The sequence below is a fragment of the Herpailurus yagouaroundi genome, unplaced genomic scaffold (genome assembly GCF_014898765.1).
Source record: "Herpailurus yagouaroundi ecotype Mexico unplaced genomic scaffold, PumYag 163, whole genome shotgun sequence".
NCBI lineage: Eukaryota > Metazoa > Chordata > Mammalia > Carnivora > Felidae > Herpailurus > Herpailurus yagouaroundi.
Window position 1 is genome coordinate 19,568,423 of NW_024412404.1, and position 22,500 is coordinate 19,590,922.

Below are 22,500 nucleotides of genomic sequence, written 5' to 3' on the forward strand. Positions count from 1 at the left end.
ATGAACTGAAAGCATTCCAAGCAAAGGGACCAGCTGAGCCAAGGCCCTGAGGCAGGCACTCAGAGTAGGGGTGAGGGGCAGATCAGCGGGCTGGATGGAGGGCACAGACTGGGCAGTGAGGAAGTGAGTTGGACATGCCCCCTAGAGGCCAGATGGCAGAAGGAGGAGGAAGCTTGCACTTTGCTTCTAACTTACTAAATCCCTGAGCAGATTCCTGCCATACTTCCATTCCTCAGTTTCCCTCAGATCTCCCTGGACTTCCAGACACAGCAGGGCAGTGCCTCAGTGGAAGGGCCTGCCTTTGGGGAGGCTGTGGGCAGGCGCCAGGATCCTAGGCTCCCTGGGAGTTGGCGGGCAACTGGGCAAGGGCACTGGTGCTGGACCCAGGCCTTCTCTTTGGCTGGGGAGAGCTGACCTCAGACTCCAGGGGCTTGCCAGGAGTCTCCCCCAGCCTGGGAGGAGGGGAGATCGGGCCCTCTGGGGCAGACCCTCCTATGGGCTAAGGGTCTGGCTCCCAGAGCAGACTCTGGAGCTGAGAGTTTGGAGGGTGGGCCTCCCCTGTCCTCCCTATCACCAACTACTGCTTTTCTTCTCTCAGAGAAGGGGGGAAGGGGTGGCCATCCGCAAGGGCATGGGCCAGCTCAGAGCCGGACATAAGGAGGTGATCATTTGAGCCCTGCACGCCCGTGCCAGGCCTGTGATGCGTCGCGGGCTCTGTGTGCTGGTGCCCTTCTGAGTTCAGGCCCTCCCTGGAGCCCTGGGCTCAGCCCAGGTTGTGTTTGCTGTCCCTCCACTGACCCACAGCGGCCTTTCTCACCCTCTCCCTATGAGCAGGGTGGTAGCCACAGGCTCTTCGACTCCTAATACCCAAGACTGAGCAAATCTCCCCAGCAGTTTGCACAGCGGCCAGCTCAAGCCCCGTCAGCCCGGGCCTGGCCTGGGTTCCCGCTTGGGAAGCCCAGAACTGTCTTCTGCAAGAATACAGCAACCACCCACAGCAGGAAGGGCAAGCCGCCTTCATGCAAAGTCTCTTCATGACCTCGGCTCCTCTCACCCTCGTAAATAATGAAATGGTGGGCTTTGTGGGGTCCCGTTTTGTAGAAACTGCAGTTCTGGAAGAGAAGGTAGGAGACTTGGCCAGGGTCATGCCGCCAAGCCAGAGCTCAAACCCAGGGTCCTAGGCCCCTAGTCAAGCTCCTTTGGGGACAAGCCAGTGTTTCCTGTTCATGCCAGAAGGCAGATGTGCCAGGGCCTAGAGGATGTGGAGGAAGGGAGACCCACCCTGGGGGCCCAGGGGCCCAGGAGCCGAAAACACACAGGGGACTGTCTCTCTTCCTTGCCTCCAGCTACTTTAATTGGCTGGGTCTGCCAGTGTAGTGACATTTACCTGGTGGGGAGGAGGGCCTCCTTCCTCTTGAATCAAGATGCTAAAAATAACCAGGCCCAGCTTCCCGGGGCCCCTGCCCAGCCAGCACCCCTGCCTGCCCACCTCAGCGATCTTTTTCCTGGGTGCTGGAAGCTAATTGCTTTGTGAGCACGCGGTTCCTTGCGCTGAGGACTTCCTAGGGGTCGTGGCAGGAATGGCATTGCTCACTCGGCTCCGAAAGACTGAGAGGTCTCTGCAAGGCCTGCCTGACCCCCAGGTATTGAAGCAATGGGCCCCTCCCCGAGCCCCTGCACCCACCCCCTTTTTCCCTGGGTGGGGTACCCTGCCAGGCTGGCCACCCTACCCCTACATGTTTGGGCCCCTTTCTAGAGCTGCCAGAGTTTCTCCAGGGTTGCCTGGACTCTAAGGGGAGGGGAGGCTGTGCCCCTCATCCTCAGTGTTATCTGGTGCCCACCTCAAGTCCTAACACGGACATACAAGCCGTGGCCGCCTGCCTTCCTGCTGCCCGTTCATCCTGTTCCATGAGCAGCCAAGAGGAGCCCAGGCTTTGGAGCTGGACACGTTTAAATCCAGCTGCGCAACCTTCGCAAGTTTCCGAGCCTCTGTATTCTCATCTGTGAAGTGGGCATCATCAGTGATCTGGTTGTGTCGTTGTCAGAATGAAATGAGGTAATTTGCAGAGTGGCGGATGAAGACAGCTGGGCCCGCAGGGCCACTAGGAGGCCTGAGTACCTCTGGGGGCTTTTCTTTCTCTTCCCTTCCTCTTACTATGGCATCAGCAGGCCCTAGTAACCTAATACATTTGGTTGATGTGTTCGGACTGGAGGGGACAGTCTTGATCCAGACTGAGGAGCAGGGACTCAGTCTCCCTGGGAGCAGGGGTCCCTTGCCTGTTCCTACGCAGCCCCAGAGCGGCCTGCTAGGCCTGCCCCGCCCGGGTGTTTGTCTACTTCTTGCCCTGGGTCAGCGTAACCAGAAATGTGTTGACACTGGCCTACAGGTCCCTGGCTGTGGGGTCAGCCCCGTGGAAACGGAAGTGGTTCTCTGGGCTCTGTACTTGCTAGCCGTGGGCACCCAGGCCAGTGAGCTCATCCGTGAGTTCTGCATGTGAATACAGTGGGGTGTGGCTCGGGGAGAGCACTCAGGGTGCATTAGCCAGTCCTCATGGTAGTAAGATAGCAGGAGCAGTCGGTGGTAATAACCGTGGCCACCTGCCATTTGTTGAATGGTTAGTTTCGGGTGCTGTGTCAGGTGCTAAGTACTTTACATACATTATTTAACTTCATCTTCATGACAGCCGTGCACAAGGTGCTCTTATAAGCATTGTGTTCCAGATGAGGAAACCGAGGCACAGAGGGGTCACGTACAATCTGAAAGTGGTAGAACTAAAAACCCGAACTTAGGTTCAGCCCTGCTAGGGTGACCAACAGTTAGGGTTGGCCCGGGACCACCCCGGTTTTAGTACCGGGAGTTCCGTATCCCACACACCTCTCCATTGCTGGCCATGCGAGCCCCATCTAAATCCTAAGCCCTGCCCGACCCTCTGGACTCCCTCCTTGGTTCTGGGGCTGGCTGGTGCACTCTGGGCTCTGGAGGTCCTGCTCCCGCTGGGCCCCTTCCCCCACCTCACAGACTTGCCCATCCCCCACAGCTTGGCTGCAGTTCCCCACCCCCACCCCCATCCAGCTTCCTCCTCTCCCTCTCTCCCATCTGCCAGCAGGAGGACTGTGGCTGTGCCCCCACCCCCACCCCGACCAGTCTTCACTCTGCCCATTTGCACTAAGGGCTTTGGCACCTCTGCTCCTGGCTTTCTAGAGATGCTCTGGAGACCTCTTCCTTAAAAGAAGGAAGGCGGAGTGAGCCCCCACCCCCAGCCCTGGCCCAGGCAGCCTGGCGAGATCGCACTGGCCCTCCTTCCGGTGAATTGATGGAGGGCACTGCTGACAAAGGAGAAAGGTCAGCAGGGGGACAGAGCCGAGGTGGTGGCAGCCTGCTGGCCGGCACTGCCCTCCCCCACGTCTCAGGGCTTTCTAGGGGGCGGGGCCCAGGGCTCCTTGGGGTCTGGTCAATTCCTATTGACTCAGGCAGCCACTGGCTCAGCACGGCTGAACAGCCGGGGCCCCCAGAGGACTAGGGGAGACGCCTGGGTCATTCTTGACACCTCCCTCTCCCTCACCCCCACATCCAACAGTCATTTCGACCCCTGACCCATCTCTGAACCTGCGTCCTCCTCACCATCCCCACCTTCTGCTGGCATTCGGGTCTGACCATCTTCTCGCCTCTCAACTACGCGACCCTTCCCGCCCCTCTGCTGCCCTCCCTGGCCTCCCACTGTCACCAGGAATAAAGCCCAAGTTCCAAGGCTGACATTAAGGCCCTCCTTGGGTTCAGTGAGCCTGCCCGGAGCTGCCTTCGCTGAGGACTTCCGTGGGCCTGTACCCTCCCCACCCTCCGACAAGGGCCTCTCCCAGCCCTCTCTCCCTGCTCGGGTGTCTCTCCCTGCAGACATGTCTTTCCAGGGCCTGGCCCACCACTTTCGTCCCCAGGACTCTGTCCTCTGGGGGAGGTTGGAAGAGGTCATCTGTGAGGTAGCAGCACCCTGAGGGCCAAGCCTGCAGCAACAGCCTGTGACCAGGACGCTGGCCCGAGTCATTGCCCACTCCATGCCTTTCCTCTGACTCCCCCTTAAGCCATGCAGTGCACCTCGTGCCCTGGCTCCCGGAGGGCAGGAGCCACCTGTCTCCCCAGCTCACACAGGGGCTAAGCCCCAATGAGGGCAGGAGGCACAGTGGTTAGCGTGCAGGCTCCGGGACCCGACCCCAGCTCTATCACCTACTAGCTGTGCGGCCTTGGCAGTCACTTAACCTCTCTGAGCCTGAGTGGTACTAATTGTGGGATATGGGTGGTAATAGTCCCTCCTTCGCGGGATGGTGAGAGTCAGTGTAATGACAGGTGTTGAGTATTTGCAGGGCCCTGGAACATCTTACGGATCAATAAAGTCATCTCTGTTCCTTACCATCAGAGCAGGCAGCTACCCTATTCACGCGATGGGGGGCCTGCCCTCCAAATGGGCTCCTCCTGGTGATTTGGATGGACCTTCCGCTTCTGCCCCCTCACCGCCCCCTCTTTGCCCTTCATCCTGTCCCAGCACTGCTCCCTTACATCCCCTATGACCCCAGGAAACCCAGACCTCCCTGGCTTCGTGCTGTCACCGGCACACCTGCCTTATCCACCCTGTGTCCACAGGATGCCTTCAGAGCAGGGGCCAGGATTTATTATCAGTTTCCCCCGCAGCCCCTCACAGGTGCCTAGAGCACAGTAGGTGCCTAATAGTTGTTTCCCGGGTTGAACTGATGTTCACCAAGCCAAAGTCACCTCTAAGAACAACACAGCAAGGAGCAGCCGGCCCCTGTGCTCATCTGCAAACTGCCGAGGGGCACTTCTGAGCCGGGGGTGACGCTAGGTGAGATGCCTGCCCACCCTAGCGTCCTCGGGGCACTCGGGGGAGGCGGGGAGGGGACTGGGGCGGCGCCACGGTTTGACCACCGCGTTGGAAGGGGTTTCGAAGCCCGTGCCTCGCACCATCCTCTGAACTGTCTTATTTGCCTGGGTCCCTTCCCCACCCCCATGGTTTTCTGTGAAATTGTGTTATTATATTTAAACAAATCAATTCCACTGCAGAGTTTTCCTGTCCTAATGGTGAGTGTGCGGCACAAATACCATTGATCCCTCACAGCCCTGAAAAACAGTTGATGGATAGCACCCGGGCTGGTCTTTGGAGAGGCACTTAGAGCAGCTGTGTGCAGCCCCCTCCGCTCCCCCACACCCACGCCGCCCCCCCCATCACGACCCCACCGCACCCCGAATGTCGAGGTTGTGCAATGAAAGGACACCCCCAGCGCTGCCAGGGGTGGAATGTCAGCACAAGGAGCCGGCCCCTTGTGCCGGTAAAACAATCACAGTGCAGATTTTTATTGATTTTGGCCGAAGGCAGGAGCGAGGCTTACGGAGCAGAGAAGGGGTGCGGTGTGATCTCTGTCTTTCCTTACAAGTTCCGAGCTCTGTCCCAAGTGACGAGTGACGGCAGACAGCAGCTCAGGCACCATCTCCAGACCTTGATGGCGCTGCTTTTTATTAAAGGGGCTGGAGGGCTGGCTGGGCTGGGGGAGTGTGAGGTTCCCCTTGATGAAGTCCTTCGGAAATCCTGCTGTTCAAAGTCACCGCACAGGGCTCTGCCTTGCAGGTCACCGTCACGGGCTTGTTTGAGCTTTTTAATGGCCCCAGGTTCGGGCGGACAGGTATTACTACTCTAGTTTAGAGATGGGCAGCCTGAGTCAAGGGCAGTCACGAGAGCAGGGGAAGGGCTGCTGCCTTCTGCGGCCAGAGGAGCCCCAGGCCCTGAACGCTCCCGTCTCCCTCCTGCACCAGCAATGACAGGAAGTTCCTCTGACTACCAGCCTTTCTGCTGTCCCTTCACCTGTTCCTGGGCTTTCTGTCTGTGGAGCCCAGGTTGTCAGCCGGAAGGGCCTACGTGGTCATCATGCAAGGGTCTCAAATCGGCACTCCACGGCATGCCACACAAGCCTGTGCACTGGGCCGGGGTAAGGCAGGAGGGAGCAGCAGGGACTGTGGCAAAGGAGAATGCCTGCCTCGCCTAAATCCCTAAGAGCCCAGAGGTTTTAATAACTCCGTGCCCATGAAACTGTATGGGATGGGACTGTGGGCTGACTTTGTCACTGCCCGTCCCCCATTCTAGTACAGGCCTTTGTTCGGGAGACAAGAATGTGTGGCCTGGAGTTGAGAGTGGCTCCTCAAGGTCACAGTGCAAGGCCACAGAGCTAGGATTTGGGTCTGGGAGGAGGTGGGGCCTCTGGCAGTGCTGTCTCCCGTCCCCCTGGGCTTGGTGAGGCCACCCCAGCAGTCAGGGTTAGGGGGCAGGGCAGGGCAGGGGGCTCTGTCCTAGGACAGATAGGCCCCTCACTCAGGAGACCCAAGAGTGGCCCAGTGTGCCTCCCTTCCCTACACTGTCAGAGCACTTACACCCCCACCCCAACCCCCGCAGACAAACCTCCTGTCCCCTGTAATCAGGTTAGCTCCCTGCTCTGTGCTCCCTCAGCTGAGCTGAACCAGCTGCCTCTAATGGCCTGTGGCTCTCCCCCTCTCCCTGGCTCTGGGGGTGGGGGAGGGAAGGTAAGAAATGAACCATGAGTGGGAAGGGGCTACCTTGCTCTCTCCATTCAGACCTTTCCATGGCTCCTAGGATCAAGTCCCAACCCTTAGCCTGGCATCCAGGACCCACTGCCATGAGGCCCTGCTTATCCTCCACACCCCTGATAATGAATGCTCTTTCCCATGGTCATGGGATGCTATGTCCCACCTCCTGGTCTTTGCACGTGCAGGTCCTTTTGCTACTCCCCACCTTCTCGGAAAACTCCTATGCAACCCTCAAAACCCAGCTCCCATCGCTTCCTCTGGGCTGCCTCCACTCAGGACTCCTGCCTCTGTACTCCCACTGGAGACTCCCCTGGTCTGGAATGGAATCCCCGTGTTTGGGCACTTTATTCTGCACCTGGTGCTGCTGAGTTCCTGGAGGAAAAGGAGAATATTTTAGAAGAATATGCCTCCGGATGCAGTATGGAGAATGTTCAGTGAAGGACTAGGGCCAGAAGAGAAGAAAGAAGTAGGGACCAGGGTTGGAAAAGAGACAGGAGTGCACAGAACAGCTGTTCCCAGCCCGTCCACACAGCTCCAACCTACTTCCTGTCAGGGAGGCAGGGCCTGAAATAGACACGTGGGGGCCTTGGTGGTACACTTCCACAGCCCAACACTGAGCGCCAAGCACCCCTCCACTCCTTAGGTGTTGAAACTCCTCTCCTCCCAGGACCCTGGCCTTGCAGCCAAGACCCCCTTCCCCAGCCATGCCCAGGCCTCTTGCCTCCGTTCCTGCTAACTTTGTTTTATAAATAAACGATATAAGTAGGCCCCTCTGATTCCTCGGAGTGCACAACGTTTAAGGACGGGGGCACGGCTGCAGGCATAATTGTACTACCAAATCCATCAGCTGCCTAATTACCATTTATTTTGCATTTATTTCTGCTAATTAAAAAGAGAGAAACTCCTAACAACTTTTACGTAAATACTATATTTGTTCTATGTAAAGATGGGATGCTAATTTGCTGGTGATTAGCTGATTATCTAATTTTGTAGCTGTCACACAGGATGGCCCTGTCCCCCCCCTTGGCACCCCAGAAGCCACTTGAAGCCCCTGGTCAGAGATGGGACGGATAGGTCCAGGGAGGTCTCCGTAGGTGGTTAGAAGGTCTGGCTGAGGCCCAGAGGCCACCAGGAGCATCACACGTCACCAGGGTTCAGAGAGGCTGAGAGGAACCTTTGGCTCATTCACTGTTTCTGTGCAGATGAAGAGACTGAGGCCCAGAGAGGAATAGCATCCCGCAGGAAAACAGTAGCAGAGACAGACTGCTGACACAGGTGTTTAGGCTCCCCTTCCAGCGCTCATCCCGCCGTATCGTGCTAATGTCGGGAGGAATGTGCAGGGAGATGGCTTTGTCTGCAGCCCAGAGCTATCTGCACCAAACTCCAGCCCCAGTAGAGGAAAGATGACCAAACCAGACCTTCTGTGTACCCTTCTGGAAACATACACCTTCTCCCACTTCCCCACCCGGCTCTGGGCTCTGCTCCCACAGGCCCCTGAGCACACCTACAGAGGCTTGCCCCCCAAGTCCAGGCCAGCTTCCCCGGGGACCTGCCTCCGCTCATAGTATCGGGCCTTGAGCTCTGTGGGCTACCAGGACCTCTGCGAGTGTCTGAATTTCAGATCTTAAGATTATGTGTTTATTTTCATGGGAATTAGAAAAAATATAGAATTAATATAGCAAACCCGTGATTTCACAGACTGTATTGCTTTGAATGAGAGTAAGTAAAAAGAAAGTGATTTAAATAACAAAACGTAAATAACTTAGAGGGAACATAGATGTGGCTTGAAGTATCTAGTAACTGAAGCTGGGGACATGCTCAGGGAGGGTGTGAGAACACTAGGTCCAGAGGCCAGGCGGGTGAGGCCGGGGTCAGCAGCAGGGACCTGAGGTCAGGGTTGGCCAGTCCCTGGCCTGTGGGCCCCCACTGCCCCGTCTCATGCCCAGGCCAGCAGTGTCCCTGGATCATGCCCTTCTCTCCTAGCCCTGCAGTCTGTAGGAATCAGCCCACCTCAAAGCAATCATTTGTCCTCAGAAGCAGTCTAACGGTGGCCGGAGAGGTCAGGACCAAGGTCAGCATGGCCCACTGGAAATCTCGGAGGCCAGGGACCCAGTCCTGGGTCCCTCTGTACGATGGGAGATGGTTGTCTTTTCCTCCTAGGGCTGCTGAAAGGACTCTGAGGGCCATGTGCAAAGCGCCCCTCAGAAAATCACTCCGCGCAGCTGGTGGTGAGCCCAGTTACCCGCCCAGGGCCTCCCTCGGCCACCCGCCGTCGCCACGGTGTCTATGTGAGGTGACTGCCGCCAGAGATCTCCAGCTCATCTGCCCTTTTATCGCCCGGCACACAATCGGGGGAAGCCTGGAAGGCTAGGGGGTGCGGGCAGATGGAAAACAAAGAGCGAAAACAAAGGCACTGTTCCGAGGAGGCTAAAAGGCAGGGTGCGTCTTCCCTCTCAGCCTGGCCCACAGCGCCAGGCCTTGACCGTTCCCCAGGCTGCTGGCGACCCGCCCCACCCCTACAGAAACCAGCCTTGGACCTCACATGGGGTCACCACTCACTGGGTGACCCTGGGGAAGCCACAGTTCTCACCATGTCTGTAAAATGAGGGAGTTGGACAGCATGCTGTGTGAGCTTCAGCGAACCCCACTCCTCACCCCCCGGCTGAGGGTCTCTTTGGGTGGGCCCAGCCCATCTCTAGGACACCTCCCTAGCCCCTCAAAGTCAAATGGGGTGCCCACTTTTGCCCATAGAGAGGACGGCAGCAGAGTAAGGAAGTGGGGGGGGGGTGCCCTGTTTACCGCCAAGCTCTTGGTGCTGGTATGTAAGGATTTGTGCAGAATGAATGAAATGGTTTAATCGGAGGGGGCTTAACTCAAATGTCTTCCCTTGGCCGCCGCTGCTGTCGGAGGCTCTGAGTCAGAGAAAACTCTCCCGGGCCCTCCAGAGCAGTACCAGTGAGCAGCGGTTGAGGGCTGGTAACTGTACCAAGGCCAGGCTATCTTGGTTCACATCCTATCTGTGTGACCCTGGGCTGGTCTCTTAACCTTGCTGTGGCTGTGTCCTCATGTGTGAAAATAGGTATAGTATGAACTTTGCAGGTTGTGGGGAGATTAAATGGGTTAATTCACATGAAGTACTTAGAATGGTACCCGATAAAGGTCCATTAATGTTAGGTATCGTTATCATTGTCAGTTGCATCACTGTTATTGATCAGAGGCAGACTCACGGGGGGAAGTCGTCAAGCTCTAGTCTCCAGGCCCCACCCAGCACCGCCCTGGGGATGGTGGGGGTTTTGCAGGCAGCCGTGGAGTGTTCCAGGTGGGGCAGGGCGGCGAATTTGCTGTCAGGAACATGTCTGTGTGAGCATCTCCCGTAAATGGTTTAGAGGGGCCTGGACTCCTTAGGTTCTAGGAATTTGTTGTTGTTTCTTTTCTCGTTTTCAATATGTATTTGTAGGGGCGCCTGGGTGGCTCAGTCGGTTAAGTGTCTGACTTCGGCTCAGGTCATGATCTCGAGGTTCGTGGGTTCGAGCCCCGCATGGGGCTCTGTGCTGACAAACAGCTCGGAGCCTGGGACCTGCTTCAGATTCTGTCTCTCTCTCTCTCTGCCCCTCCCCTGCTTGTGCTCTGTCTCTCAACAATAAATAAATGTTAATTTTTTTAATAAATAAATATGTATTTGTAATTCTATATACATTTCCGAAGAGAACCCTAAAATAGTATAAGCTCCGGGCCCTGCAACTGCTGCTTATCCCCATTTCCTTTATTGTATTTCTGAGGCCCAGCCCTGTGCTGCTCACCTTGTGACCCCAGCAGGAAGATGGCCCAGGCCTCTGGGCTGAAGGGGGCTAACTTCTCAGCCTGTAGGCTCTCCCCTGAGTACCCCAGACTGCAATCCACACCCCACACCCCACACCCCACACGCAGGGCTCGAGGGAGCCCTAAGGAGAGCAAGCAGGGAGAATGCGACCCTCGACGAAGGTCTCCTGCAGGAGACCCCGGATGTGCAGGGCACAGAGCCCTGTGCCTGAGTGCCCCTGTGCTGCAGGCTGGAGCCCTGTCCTCTCTCCTCCCCCCTCTTCCCTCTTCTGCCCCATGTGGGCCCCAGTGGGCAGGCACAAGGGGCGGTTGGGGTCGTGGGAAGCAGGTTGCTGAGTTGGAACAGTTGCCCCTGAGGCTGTCACCAGGGGTGGCTGGCTGTATGCCAAGTCCCAGGTTCAGTGCCAGGTGGGGGCCCAGCCTGGTCCCTGCCCCCTGAGAGCTCTCGAGGTAGCTGGAACCACAAGATTCACACCTGGAAGGGCAAAGAGTGGGCAGGGGGAGGTGGTATGAGACCCTGTCACATCAAGAACCGTAGAGAGAGCCCAGGGGTCGTGAAGGCTGGACACTTATGGAGGGCCTCCTGGAGGACGGGCCCTCACTTGGGGAGGCCCCTGGAGACGTGGGTCCTGTGGACCCTGGCCCCTCCACCAGCAGCAGGGCCTCTCGGCCTGGGCTCTGACAGGGACATTTATAACTCACAGCTGTGCGGTCCTGGGCCCAACTGACTGTGGTAAACCGATCAGGCTTCAGGAAGTCAGTCCCGAGGCCACTCCCCACCCCGACCCCACACTCTCCTTCACCTCCTGACACCCACATCCTGTTCTCAGCGGGAGGGGCAGGCACCAGGGCACAGGGCTGGGGGCCCAGTCAGGGTCTCCAACCTTCGGGCAGAGTGGGAAGGGACGGAGGGGGCTCAGTGAGGTCCAAGAACTAGAAGCCAGGGCCTCTGGGGTCACCCCGCTCTACCCCTCGAGGCACACCTGGGGACATTCAGGCCCAGAAAGTCCACCCTGGAGCCACAGGAGCTCAGGGGGACATTCTGTGCTTTCAAATCTAACTGGAGAGGCGGTTATGCCTCTAGCCCCTGCTGACCCACTCTGGCCTGAGGGAGCCTGATGGAAGGGGCAGATGTGAACCAGAGGCCTCAGAGAATGTTGGGAGAAGACATCTTGGACCCTGGTCCTCGGCGTGGCCTGCAGCCCTCCATGGGGACACCCCATCCCTGGACCAAATTCTTCATAAGACCTTAGTGCTCACCTGGCTAGATTCTCACAGCAGAGTTCACGTTTGGCGAAAGAAATGGTCTTGCCCAGCGCTGGGAAGAAAGGACAGTATTAAGTTCCTAGCCCATCATGACTCTGACCCCCTTGTACCTCCCTTGGCATTATACGCTAGCAGATTCCGGGGCCCTGTTAGCCAACCATCCCTCCCCATGACTCTTTCTCCTTCTGTACAAGGAGAGGGTTGATAAACAACAGTGAGTTTGCCAAAGCTTGGCCCATAGAACTCTGGTAACCTGTGACAAGATCCCGGAATGAGATAGTCCCCGAAAGACCTCCGTTTTTCTTTCATTGGTTTTATATTCATTAAGGTATATTGGCAATATAGGACTAGCATATCAAACCACTTATTTCGTGGACAAGGCCAGATTTATTGAAGCTAAAAAAAAAAAAAAAAAAAGAAAGTGACTTGAAGCAAAGGTAAATACTAAGTCAAAAAATATATATATATACCAATTAAATCATTGTACAGCTAGGACTCAGCTGGGACCAAGAATCACGAAGGTCAGGGACTGGGCTGGTTTTCTGAAGAGGTACGTGCACTGGAAATGGCTCCAAGTGCCGGTCACAGATCTGGTGAGCAGTTCATAATGAGGAAGAAATTCAGGCAAGGGTCAGAGAGTGGCTTTAGAAGTGGCTGCCGGCCGGCCGTGTGAGATAATTCCCCGGAGCCAGGCACAGCAGAGAGGAGACACTGTGGGGGCCTGTGGCTGGCTAAAAATACCCCAACAGCTTCTCCCTGTCACCCTGCCTGGGGGCCGCACAGGAAGGCCATGGCTTTCTGCTTTTCTCACCAGGAAGAAAAAGACAACAACACGAAAGCCGCCAAGCCCCAGAAGAAACAAAACCTAGATATGTTTTTTAGTTTTAAAGGCTCCCGCTAGGTGGAGTTGGCCGGCTCGCCCGAGCGCCGCAGGGTGGGGGGAGACAGGGTCCCCGATAAATCAGGCATCCCGGGATGTGCGTAAGTGGCCCGAGAGGCCACTGAGATTAGCCTGGTTGTGGGGGACCGAGGTGGGAGGGGGTGGACTACTGTCCGTGTCCCTGGCTAGTCACACGTGTCCCGTCTCTCTGTACCCAGGACAAGTAGCAAGAGCCTGAGGGTGTCAGACCAATGCTGTGAGGGGTGTGGGGAAGAGAGCCAGACCCAGAAAGGTAACGACAGACCCCTGCCGCCCTTCCCCTGAAACCTGGCCAGGGGCGTGGTCGCGACGTTGGGGTGGGGGGTGGTCCCCGAGCTGAGGGTTGTCAGCCTTTCCTCCCAGCCCCTGACCCGGGCTTCTCCGTAACTCCTTGTGTGTGTCCGGCACACAATGCTTCCGGGCTTCAGTGTGTCCATCTCTGAAACGGGTCACCATTTATCCCAATTCTTGAGGGCTCTGTGAATGAATCGGTTGGTCCGGATGGTTATTTGGGCTTAATCTGTCTTAGCAGCCTGGTTCACTTTGGACTCCATGGGCATGGCCAGGAGTCCTAGGCCTGGTGGATTGAGCAGTAAGGCCACAGGTCAGCAGGGCCAGACGGGGCTCGAGAAGGGAGGGTTTTCTAAGGCAGAACCAGCCAGACATGTGAGTCATTGGAAACGTGGCTGTGGACTCCTTTGTGGCAGTATTTGAAACTTCGGAGTGATTTCCCTGGCAGCTCTGGGCAGGAATGGTTATCGGTATTTTTAGACTGCGAAGACCAAGGCACAGGGAAGTGAATGGTCCTTCCGCGGGTCACACAGCAAGGTCTGGTCACCAGCAAAGTGGCTCAGCTTTACCCTGTCTGCCGTGATCAGTTTCTGCACTTTGACTTCTGCTACCCTGCTCTGGCCTGGTCCATTCACCCTGTAGAAGTCTGGCTGTTGAGCCCAAGCAACCAGCAGTTCTATTGTGTGACCTGGTGGGACCCACCCCTCCACCCGTCCATGCTCTCACCACCCATCCTTACCATTCACTCATCCATCCGTCCGTCTACTCCTCAGCTCGTCCACCTATCCTGCCGGCCATCCGTTTAGTCATTAGCTCGCACATCAAACACTCACTGACTCTTATACCAAGCCAGGCCTGAACTAAGGGCTGGGTTTTGAAGGTGTATCCGCTCCAGCCCTGCCCTGAGACGGTGCAGTCGGCAGTGGGGGCAGACACGTGATCCCAGAACCGGGCCCAGTTCCATAAGTTCAGCGCTCAGGGCTTGTGTAGTATCCTTGATTGCATGGGGAAGGGAAGAGGAGAGGCCATGGGCTGGTTCCGCAGGCAGGCATTCAGGGAAGGCTTCCTGGAGGAAGTGACATTGCTCATTGATTCACGCCCCAAATGTTCCTTGGGAAAGCCTCCGTGCAGGGAACTGCTTGAGGTTCTGGAGACACAGCAGGGAATAAAATGAACAAAACTTCCTTTCCTCATGATGCTTACATTCTCACGAAGAGGCAGGGACAGTAAATACCCAAAACGTGATTTATGATACGTCAGGTGATGCTGAGTTCTAAGAAGGAAAGTTAGCAGAGTAGAGGAACAGTCTGCCGGGTGGGGTAAAGTGGACATCCTTGGACAAAGGATGGTCATGGACAGAGACATAAATGGAAGGAGGGAGGGAAACGGGTGCTTGGCATGTTCAAGGCAGTAGGAGGGAAGCCATGTGGCTGCAGTGAATGAGGGGCTGGGAAATCAGAGAGAGCCTGGGGGACCCACTAATGCAGGCAGGCGAGAGTGGAGCAGGGACGTGGCTGGGACCCACATAGAGAGGGTGACAGCTTGGTCTAGGGGTAGCAGGGGAAGGGATGGGGGGCCATGGGAGTCCGAATGTACTCCAGAGACCTTGCAGACAGGCTTGCCTGTGGACTAGAGGTGCTGGATGAGAGAAGGCAGGGACAGTCAAGGAAGGCTCTTGGGTTCAGGACAGGAGCCACTGGTAGAACAGAGAGGTCATTTTCTCAGCCGGGAATGATGGTAGGGGAGGGCTGAAGGAAGCCGACGAGTGAACTTGGAGATGCCTTTGAGACACCCAAGTGGAAAGCTTGAGTAGGCAGTTGGATATATGAGTCTGGGAGGCAGAGAGGTCCTGACTGGAGCTAGAAATGTGGGAGCCGATGTGCACAAAAGAGGTTGCGAGCCATGAGGCTGATGAGGTCACCTCGGGACTGAGTGGAAAGAGAGCAGATCGGAGGCCTGAGTCTGAGTCATGGGCATCCAGCCCTTGGAGGGAGGGAAGAGACGATGGAGGCAGTAAGGGAGGCAGAGAAGGCAGAGAAGGTGCAGCCCCGTCACCTGGGCCGGCACTCTCTGGTCTCAGCTGAGTCCCTTGCCCTGATGTCTGCACACTCTGCACTTTTCTTTTAAGAAGCTTCTACCTGTCCTGACCTCCCACCTCCTCTGTTGAGGCTCTTGGGCTCAGGAGACCTCCCCCTTGCCTGGAGCGCTTGTCTGAAAACACAGGGCTCAAGGCGGCTGCTCTGAGCTGCCTGCAGGGGAAGGGCACCCAGCAGCTTCCTATTGAATCTCTAAGCACTGCTGGATCCTTTATCTTAAAAGAAGCCGTAGAAACTTCCTGGACTATGAGTGTGTGTGTCAGAGCTGCTCGCTCACGCTCACCAGTTAGGGCAGAGGAGCTCTCTGCCTTTGGTGGGCGATTGTGCGTGAGTTTGGGTGGCGGGGGGAGGCAGCCACCTTTGTGAGTCTCTGGCACCTTATGCCCAGCTCTCAGCTCACAGCGGAGGGAATGCCCCCGCGCTGTCAGGGAAGGCTGCAGAGAGGAGCCGCTGCCTGGAGGCAGGACAGTTGCTCAGTGGGGCCCTAGAAGTGCGATGGGAGGGAGAGTGAGCATGTGGCCAGCCGGGGGCCGGGGGTGGTTCCAGGGGCACGGTCCAGCCCACCTGCCTGGGCATACGGCCTCGAGTGACTGGGAGGTGGCCGAGGCCCAGGAGACTTCTCCCTGCTCAGAATAGGATGAGACCAGGCAGGGACTTGGGGGCCCCCTCCCGAGTTCCTTGGGGAGATGCCCCTCTGACTCTGCACCGGGGACAGGGGGACCTGTGGGAAGCCGCTCTGATGATACACGGCTCTGTGGCAGGAGGCTGCAGGTAATCGAATTAGTGTGCTGGGCGGATGGGACGAGTAATCCTGCGCCTTTAGACTCATTTTTCTTTAAGCCTGTCCCCACCCAGTCTCTCCCTAAATCCTTCCACTGCCTGGGTGATGTCCGGGTGGGAGTGGACTTATCTCCATTGAACAGATGGGTAAACCAGGACCAGAGAGGAAGACGCTTTCGTGATGCCACGGCTAATAAGTTGCAGGGCAGAGCTCTGAACCGAGTCCATCTGAATCCCAAGCCCAGACTCTTAACCTCTGCCCTCCCTCATCCCCCCCGGGCTCTCCTAGAATGCCCAGACTTGCAAGGCACCTTCCTGTAAGCCTCCTCTCCAAAGTCCTCATTTTTTTTCAGATGAGGAAACGGAAGCCCAGAGAAGGTAAGTTACTTGTCCGAGACCACACAGCAAGCCAAGGGCAGAACCCGTAGCAGAATCTTCTCTGACCCCCCCGCGTCCACTCAGCCCCGGCCCCCACTAGCAGGTGTAGGGATGCGGCCCTGGACTGGGCCCACTTCCCCTTGGAGCGCCCACAGCCTTCTGTCCTCCCGCAGCCTCTGGCACTCTCTCTAGTTGAAGGCACCAAGTTCCTCATCAGAAGGCTCTATTGTGCCTATTGTTTAAATATAGATTACTAATGAAATGCCTTTTCATTGCCTTCCCAGTGAATAGTTTCCGTGTAAAGTTAATTTGCAGTGTTATGTAAATTCTGTTTAACTTCAATCAAGTTTCTAATTATGTTTTTACCGCAGTAATTCCCATTTGATTTGTCATCTCCTGTTAGGTATTTAATGTTCGGTGGGCGGGGGCGCTTTCTCTGTCTCTCCGTTTTCCAGGGCCCTCTCCCTCCCTGACCCCGGGCTCCCTTTCCGGGGCTTTCTGCTTCTCCTCCCTGCCCCTCGCACCTGGGCTGTTACCCCCCCCATCCTCTCCTTCCCCTCCCTCCTCCCTTCCCTTCTACCCCTCGCTCTTTCTGGCTGTGTCTTCCCTCTCCCCTCCTCCTCTCTGCCTCCCCCCTGCCTGCCCCCTTTCCCACTGTCGGTTCTCCTGGCCCCCGACCCTGTTTCTCCAACCATTCCTCTTTTGCTCTTCCTCTATTTCTGTGTCTCTCCTGCCTCTCTCCACCCTCCCCCACCCCCGCCACGCTCTCCCCTTCACCCACCCGGTCGTCCCGCTGGTCCCTGCACCCTCAGAAGCTGCCTGGGACAGACAGGGGTGACAGGTAGGGTTGGCTGGGTGTGCATCCCTGGGGAACCCAGGCCTGGCCCTCAGAAACCTTGTCAAGGGCTTTGTAGAGGACGGGCCAGCCCAGCGCTGGGGGCCCGGCCCCGGGAACCCTGGGTTGTGATAAGAACACAGACGCTACAGGCGGGCTCTCTGGGCCCACGCCTTACTAACCATGTGACCTTCAGGTTGCTGAGCCCTCATCTGTCACATGGGGTGACAGCATTACCTACCTAGTGGGGTCACTGTGAGAATTCGGTGAAGGACTTAGGAAGAAGGAAGGCAGGACTTAGCCAGGTGGCCTGGCCAGAAGTGGCTTCTATTTGAGAATTCCCAGCCACACCCCTTGTCTCTTTGTAGCCTCTGTGGCGGGTTTCTGTGCGGATGGAGTGCTGGGGGTCAGGTCTGAGGCCGGGGCCCGGGGCTGGTGGCATCCTGGAGCCTGTCTCAGCTCTGCCTGTCAAGAGATGTGACCCCCTTCTCCCTGGGTGGGCCAGTCTCGGGGCTGTGGGGACAGGGCTGCCATTCCCGGGAAGCATCCGAGGCACAGAACCCCCGGAGCCGGAAAGGCCCTCAAGACCCTGGCCTACAGGCTTTTCCCGAACAGACCAGAGGCAGAGCCGTTCCCGCTAACTTGGAGTAGACACCCCCTTCTCGCACCCTTTCTCTTCCCTGGATGTCCCCAGGGCTGGGCCATGCGGTCCTGCTTCAGAACCCCTGATGGGAGAGTACAAGGCCTTGATAGGTCTGTCGCTGACTCCGGGAGACTCCTCCCTGAGCCTCGGCTCCCCTCCTGCCCCACATCCAAATGCTGGGCTTTGGGATTCTCCCTGGCAGGGCGGCCACAGTTTCCCAGCAGGCAGCTGCCCTCTGGGTGGGGAGGGCGGAAGGAAAACACCACACGGAGGCCGGCAGGCTGGACGCAGGCTCCTCCCCCTCCTCCCCCAACTCCGCTCTCTTCCCATCCAGCATGTCCCTGGCGTGTCCAGGAAGCAGAAAGCAAGTGTTTGGAGAAGGCATTCTTCTGGGTGAAGAAAGGCAGGCCCAGTCACTTGTCCTTCAGAGACATGGGAACCTGAGCTGACCCAGTCCCTGCCCTGCTGGGCCACATGACCACCTGACCCACTGCGAGTGGTTGTGTTTGTGTGTGTGTGTGTGTGTGTGTGTGTGTGTGTGTGTGTGTGTCCATCGCTGGTTCAGGAAACCTTAGCCAGTCACGTGGCCGCTTCCCCTGTTTGTCTAAGTAAGCAGTTCAGGCTGGCTATAGCCAGGGGGCTGAGATACGGAGCCAGGGGAGGGGGCCACACTGGCGTGGCTGGTGGACATAAGGATCACCGGGGACAGAGGGCAGCCTCTGGGTTTGGTGTGGGGGGGAATGGCCTGCTTCTGATCTCCTGCCCTCCTTGGGCCTCTCCTACCTCCATCTGTCAAGAAAAAGCATTAGCCTTGCTGACTACAGGAAACCCTCCCAGCCCTGAAACGTCCTCTGACCAGAAAGAGCTCAAAAGGGCCGAGCCCCAGGCTACGCAGAGGGGCTTGTGCATATATACCCACCATCTGTCATATCCCCTGGAGCGAGTTGCTGAGTGCTGGCCCCTCAGCAGGCCTGACTCAGGCCTTCCCACATGCACCCAGCAGGCCACCGATGAGTTCAACAGACAAGTATTAAGCACCTACTATGTGCCAGGACCTGCGCTGGGCCAGGCCAGGAGTAAGCTTGTCAGAACACAGATCTTCTGGAACTTCTGTGGAACCCCCACACCTGTGAGATATTTTCCTCCCGTTGGATGGGCAGGATCACCTTTTATTGCAAAGACCTGACGTACCTGTCATGAAGCAGCCGTGTCCCATGCCACTGCCATTCCAAGAAGGTGGGGCCCCAGCACCAGGCAGGGCACAGCAGGCAAGGTTCAGAGACAGTACCTAGGGCCTCACAGACTGAGCAGCTGGGGTGAGAGTCCCCTGCCTCCAGAGAAGGGGGAGCCAGAGCAGATGTAGGCAGAGTACAGAGGCCCTGAACCCCGGGTACCTTGCAGCCTTCTCGGAGGCCACCTGGCCAGAGAGCCCCGGGAGAAACAGCAGCCCCCGGATCCCCCTGAGCATGGCCTGCCTCCCTTGGCCTTCCTCCAGATTTGCCCAGCCAGCACGGCATGCCTTAGCTTTAGAGGACACAGTCCCCTGGGACCTAGAGGAGGAGGGGGGCTGTGGTGGCCTGTGGGAGCCATGCATCTGAGAGCCCACCTGGGTTCATGTATCTGTTTGCCTCCTTCCTCCCTGCTTCTTCTCGTTCTCCTTCTTTTGACAAACACTTCCTGGCGGCCAAGTCTGTGCCAGGCCTGTGTTCCGTAAAAGACGCATCCCTGGCCCTGTGGATGGTCACTACCGCGCAGGCATCAAGCAACGTCCCAGGGCAGACCAAGGGTCCAGGCTAAGCTGATGACCAGGAAAGAGGCAGCCACTGGATCCCCCTCAGGATACAGCTGACCCCACAGGTTACCTGGGTTCTGGGCAAGCTTAGGCAAACTTTCCCCAGATGGGCTGATGGAGCCCCCCAGGTGCCCAGGATGAGGGGCACAGAGAGCATTGTCAGACCTTGCTTCCGTTGTGATCGGATTTGGGGGTGTTCAACCCAGAAAGGTCTCACGGGCCCATGAGTTCCAGGCCCCTCTGTTATAGCTGGTGCACTCCTATTCAAAAAAGGGAGAGAAGTGGGGTGGCCGGTGGCTGAGCTGGTGACACAGGCCAACCCTCCTGCCACCCACAACTGAACGTGGATCCTGGACAAGGGTGGCTATAAGGTTACTAGGGCAAGAATTCCAGAATGCCACCTAGGGCTGTGTGTCCCCGGCCTCAGCTTGCACGCCTCCAAAGTCAGGAAACCTAAAATTGCCCATGGCTGTCTTAGTAACTCTCCCTGGGAACGTGTGGCCTTACTACCCCCAGGCTGGAGGCTGGCTTCTGTCTTCTACCCTGCTCACCTTAGGCCCGTGGGCCTTAGACTTCCGGCTTCCTTGACAGAGCACTTTCTGAGCTTCACTCCCTCCAGGCAGAGCATCGAGCTGGGCCCCTCAGGGTCTGTTTGATTGGAACGTGGCTACACTGGGCAGCCAGGGCATGGCCAAAGTTAGCCCCTGCCCCAGGGATCAGACCCATCCCAGCATGGCCCCCAGGGAGGTTCTTAGGCTGCCCGTGGTGCACGCAAGAGACCTGGCTCCCAGCTCTGCTCCTGTCCCCGGGGCGATCTCAGGCAAGACCCAGCCCCAGTCAGGCCCAGATCACCTCCCATCCATGGCCTGTTTGCTTTCTGAGGCACCTGTTTGCCCAGCAGCCTCGAGAAAGACCTGGGATGCTGGGGCTCCCAAAGCCTGTGCCCTAGGACCCCAGGAGGAGCAGGGCTGGGGGCTGAAGGCCTTTGTTCAAACCTCTTCCCCCTCACTGGGCCAGGCCACCAGTCTGCATATTCCCTCCACGACCCCCACCTGTAGACAGGTGAGTTTCCAGCTCCTGAGACACAGGCACTGGGTCGGGTTCTCCCGGAGGCCATGGGTGACCCCACAGCCCCTGGGCCAAGCTTCCATCCCACCCAGACTGCTGACACTTATAAGGACTCAGGCGTGCAGAGTGGGGAGTGGGGTGAAGGGGTCTTGCTCCGGGGGCTGTGCTGTGGTTTGACCACATGCTGTTCCCCCACATGTGTGGGGGCTGCTCTGCCTAGCGAGGGGGTCACACCTTCTGCAGCTGGTGCTATCCTGTCCCTCATCTTTGCCCTCTAGGAAGCTCTGCCTTGAGGCCTCAAATCCACCCTTCTTCAGCTTTCTAATTGTCCTCGTCCCTTCCTCATGGCTCCTCAGAAGTGACACTGTCCCTCTGCCCAGAGTGGGGGAAGACAGTCACTCCAGTCCCCCGGGTGGGGCTGAACCCCACAGCCCCCGCTCAGCTGTGCCTGGAGCTGTGAGCTGCTGGGAAGAAAACCCGCTGCCTTTTGTTAAGTCCTTTTGCTAGGAAACAAGTAGCCGGAGGTCTAGGGGTCAGCGGTCAAAGGCCACCAAACAGGCCAGGCAGCCTGCCCACTCTCGCCCCAGAAAACTCAAGCCTTCTGAGGAGGCCTCCACAGGGCCCCGCCTCTCTCCGGGCCTGGGTGGGGCCAGTGGGACAGGAAGCCAGGGAAGGCCTGGAGGATGGGACTCAGGGTGGTCTGGGCCTGAGCCAGGGATGAAGCAGAGCCCAACCCTGGCCTGGCCCCAGGGCCACGGCCACACAGGTCACCCACCCGACAGGAAACCCTGCCCGGCACCCCCTTTGTCCCACCCCATGTTTCCCTCGGGTGGCGCTTCTACTGTTTCCCGTGGGGGCCGCGCCAGGAATCATACCCTCTTGAGAAAGGAAGCCGGACTTCGGGCGCTCAGCCTGTCCTGCCTCTGACCTGCCCTGACCCCCTCCTAGAGCCTCCCGCTGATGGACGCTTTGGGCCCACGCCCATGCCTCACCCCACACATGCCGATGACTTATCTTCTCCCAGACAGTCAGTCACCTTTAGGGGACTGTGAAGAGAAACCTCATAGTAGGGCCAGGCCCGGGAGCCCAGAGAGACCAGGGTTTGGGGTCTAGGATCCACCACCAGCTTGCCCGTGCCCTTGGCCAAGTCACTTGACCACTCGGGCCTCGTCCGTGGAAAGAAAAGGGAGAGGAAGGAGTTCTGCCCAGCTAAGAGCATCTCATGAGCTAAAGCATTTGGGGGTAGGTGAATTTCTACCCTATAAAGACAGCCAGGTTTGGAATCACGTGCCCCAGAGCCTCCTTCATGCATCCCAAACAGCTGTCTCCAGTCCAGCCAGGGCACTTTGTCTATGATGAGCCCCAAGCAGGGAGAGAGACATGGGCGGCAGCTGGTGTCCCCACGGTGGGTGAGGGTGATGATGCTGGTGTGGCCCCTCTCTGGGTCGTTCCACGTCTGGGACCTCAACACAGGGGCAAGGCTGGGCCTCTGCACCCCGGAAGGAACCTGCCTTTCTCTCTCCTCCCAGGAGCCGCGTGAGGGCGCATGCTGGGGTCTCTGCAGTACTCTGCTGTGCTCAGGCCGGCGGGTCTGGTTTGGTTAGCAGGCTAGGGGCCAGGAGCCGGGGAGGGGGTGGTGCCCAGTCTCCTGTCCTCCCCCTCCCTCCTGGTAGGTGCTCTGAGACCTTCGGTTCTCTTTCACTTGTGATGTGGAGCCTAAGGCACAAGGAGGAATGAGATCGTGATAGCGCCAGCTCTGAATGCTTCCGCGGTCTTCTGTGGAGGTGCTGCGGGAATACCCTGTGTACGAGAACGCATTTCACCCTCTCTGTGAAGACACGGCTCCTCTCATCCCCATTTCCAGGGGAGAAAACTGAGGCACAGAGAAGCGAATCAGCCTGCCGAGGTGGTTATGCTGGCCTTTGAGCCAGGCAGCTGGCCCCAGAGTCTGTGTCCTCGGCCACTGAGCCGCCCTGCTTCTCTGACCCGTGGCCCCTTCCCCGAGCCAGGCG

The 22,500-nt window shown here is 57.7% G+C and overlaps 1 protein-coding gene across 5 annotated transcripts in view; it reads left to right on the plus strand.

Moving 5' to 3' along the window:
- Positions 1-22,500, plus strand: part of ZMIZ1 (zinc finger MIZ-type containing 1) — a 234,249-nt gene that overhangs the window by 54,069 nt on the left and 157,680 nt on the right. The gene's annotated exons all lie outside the window — the stretch shown is intronic.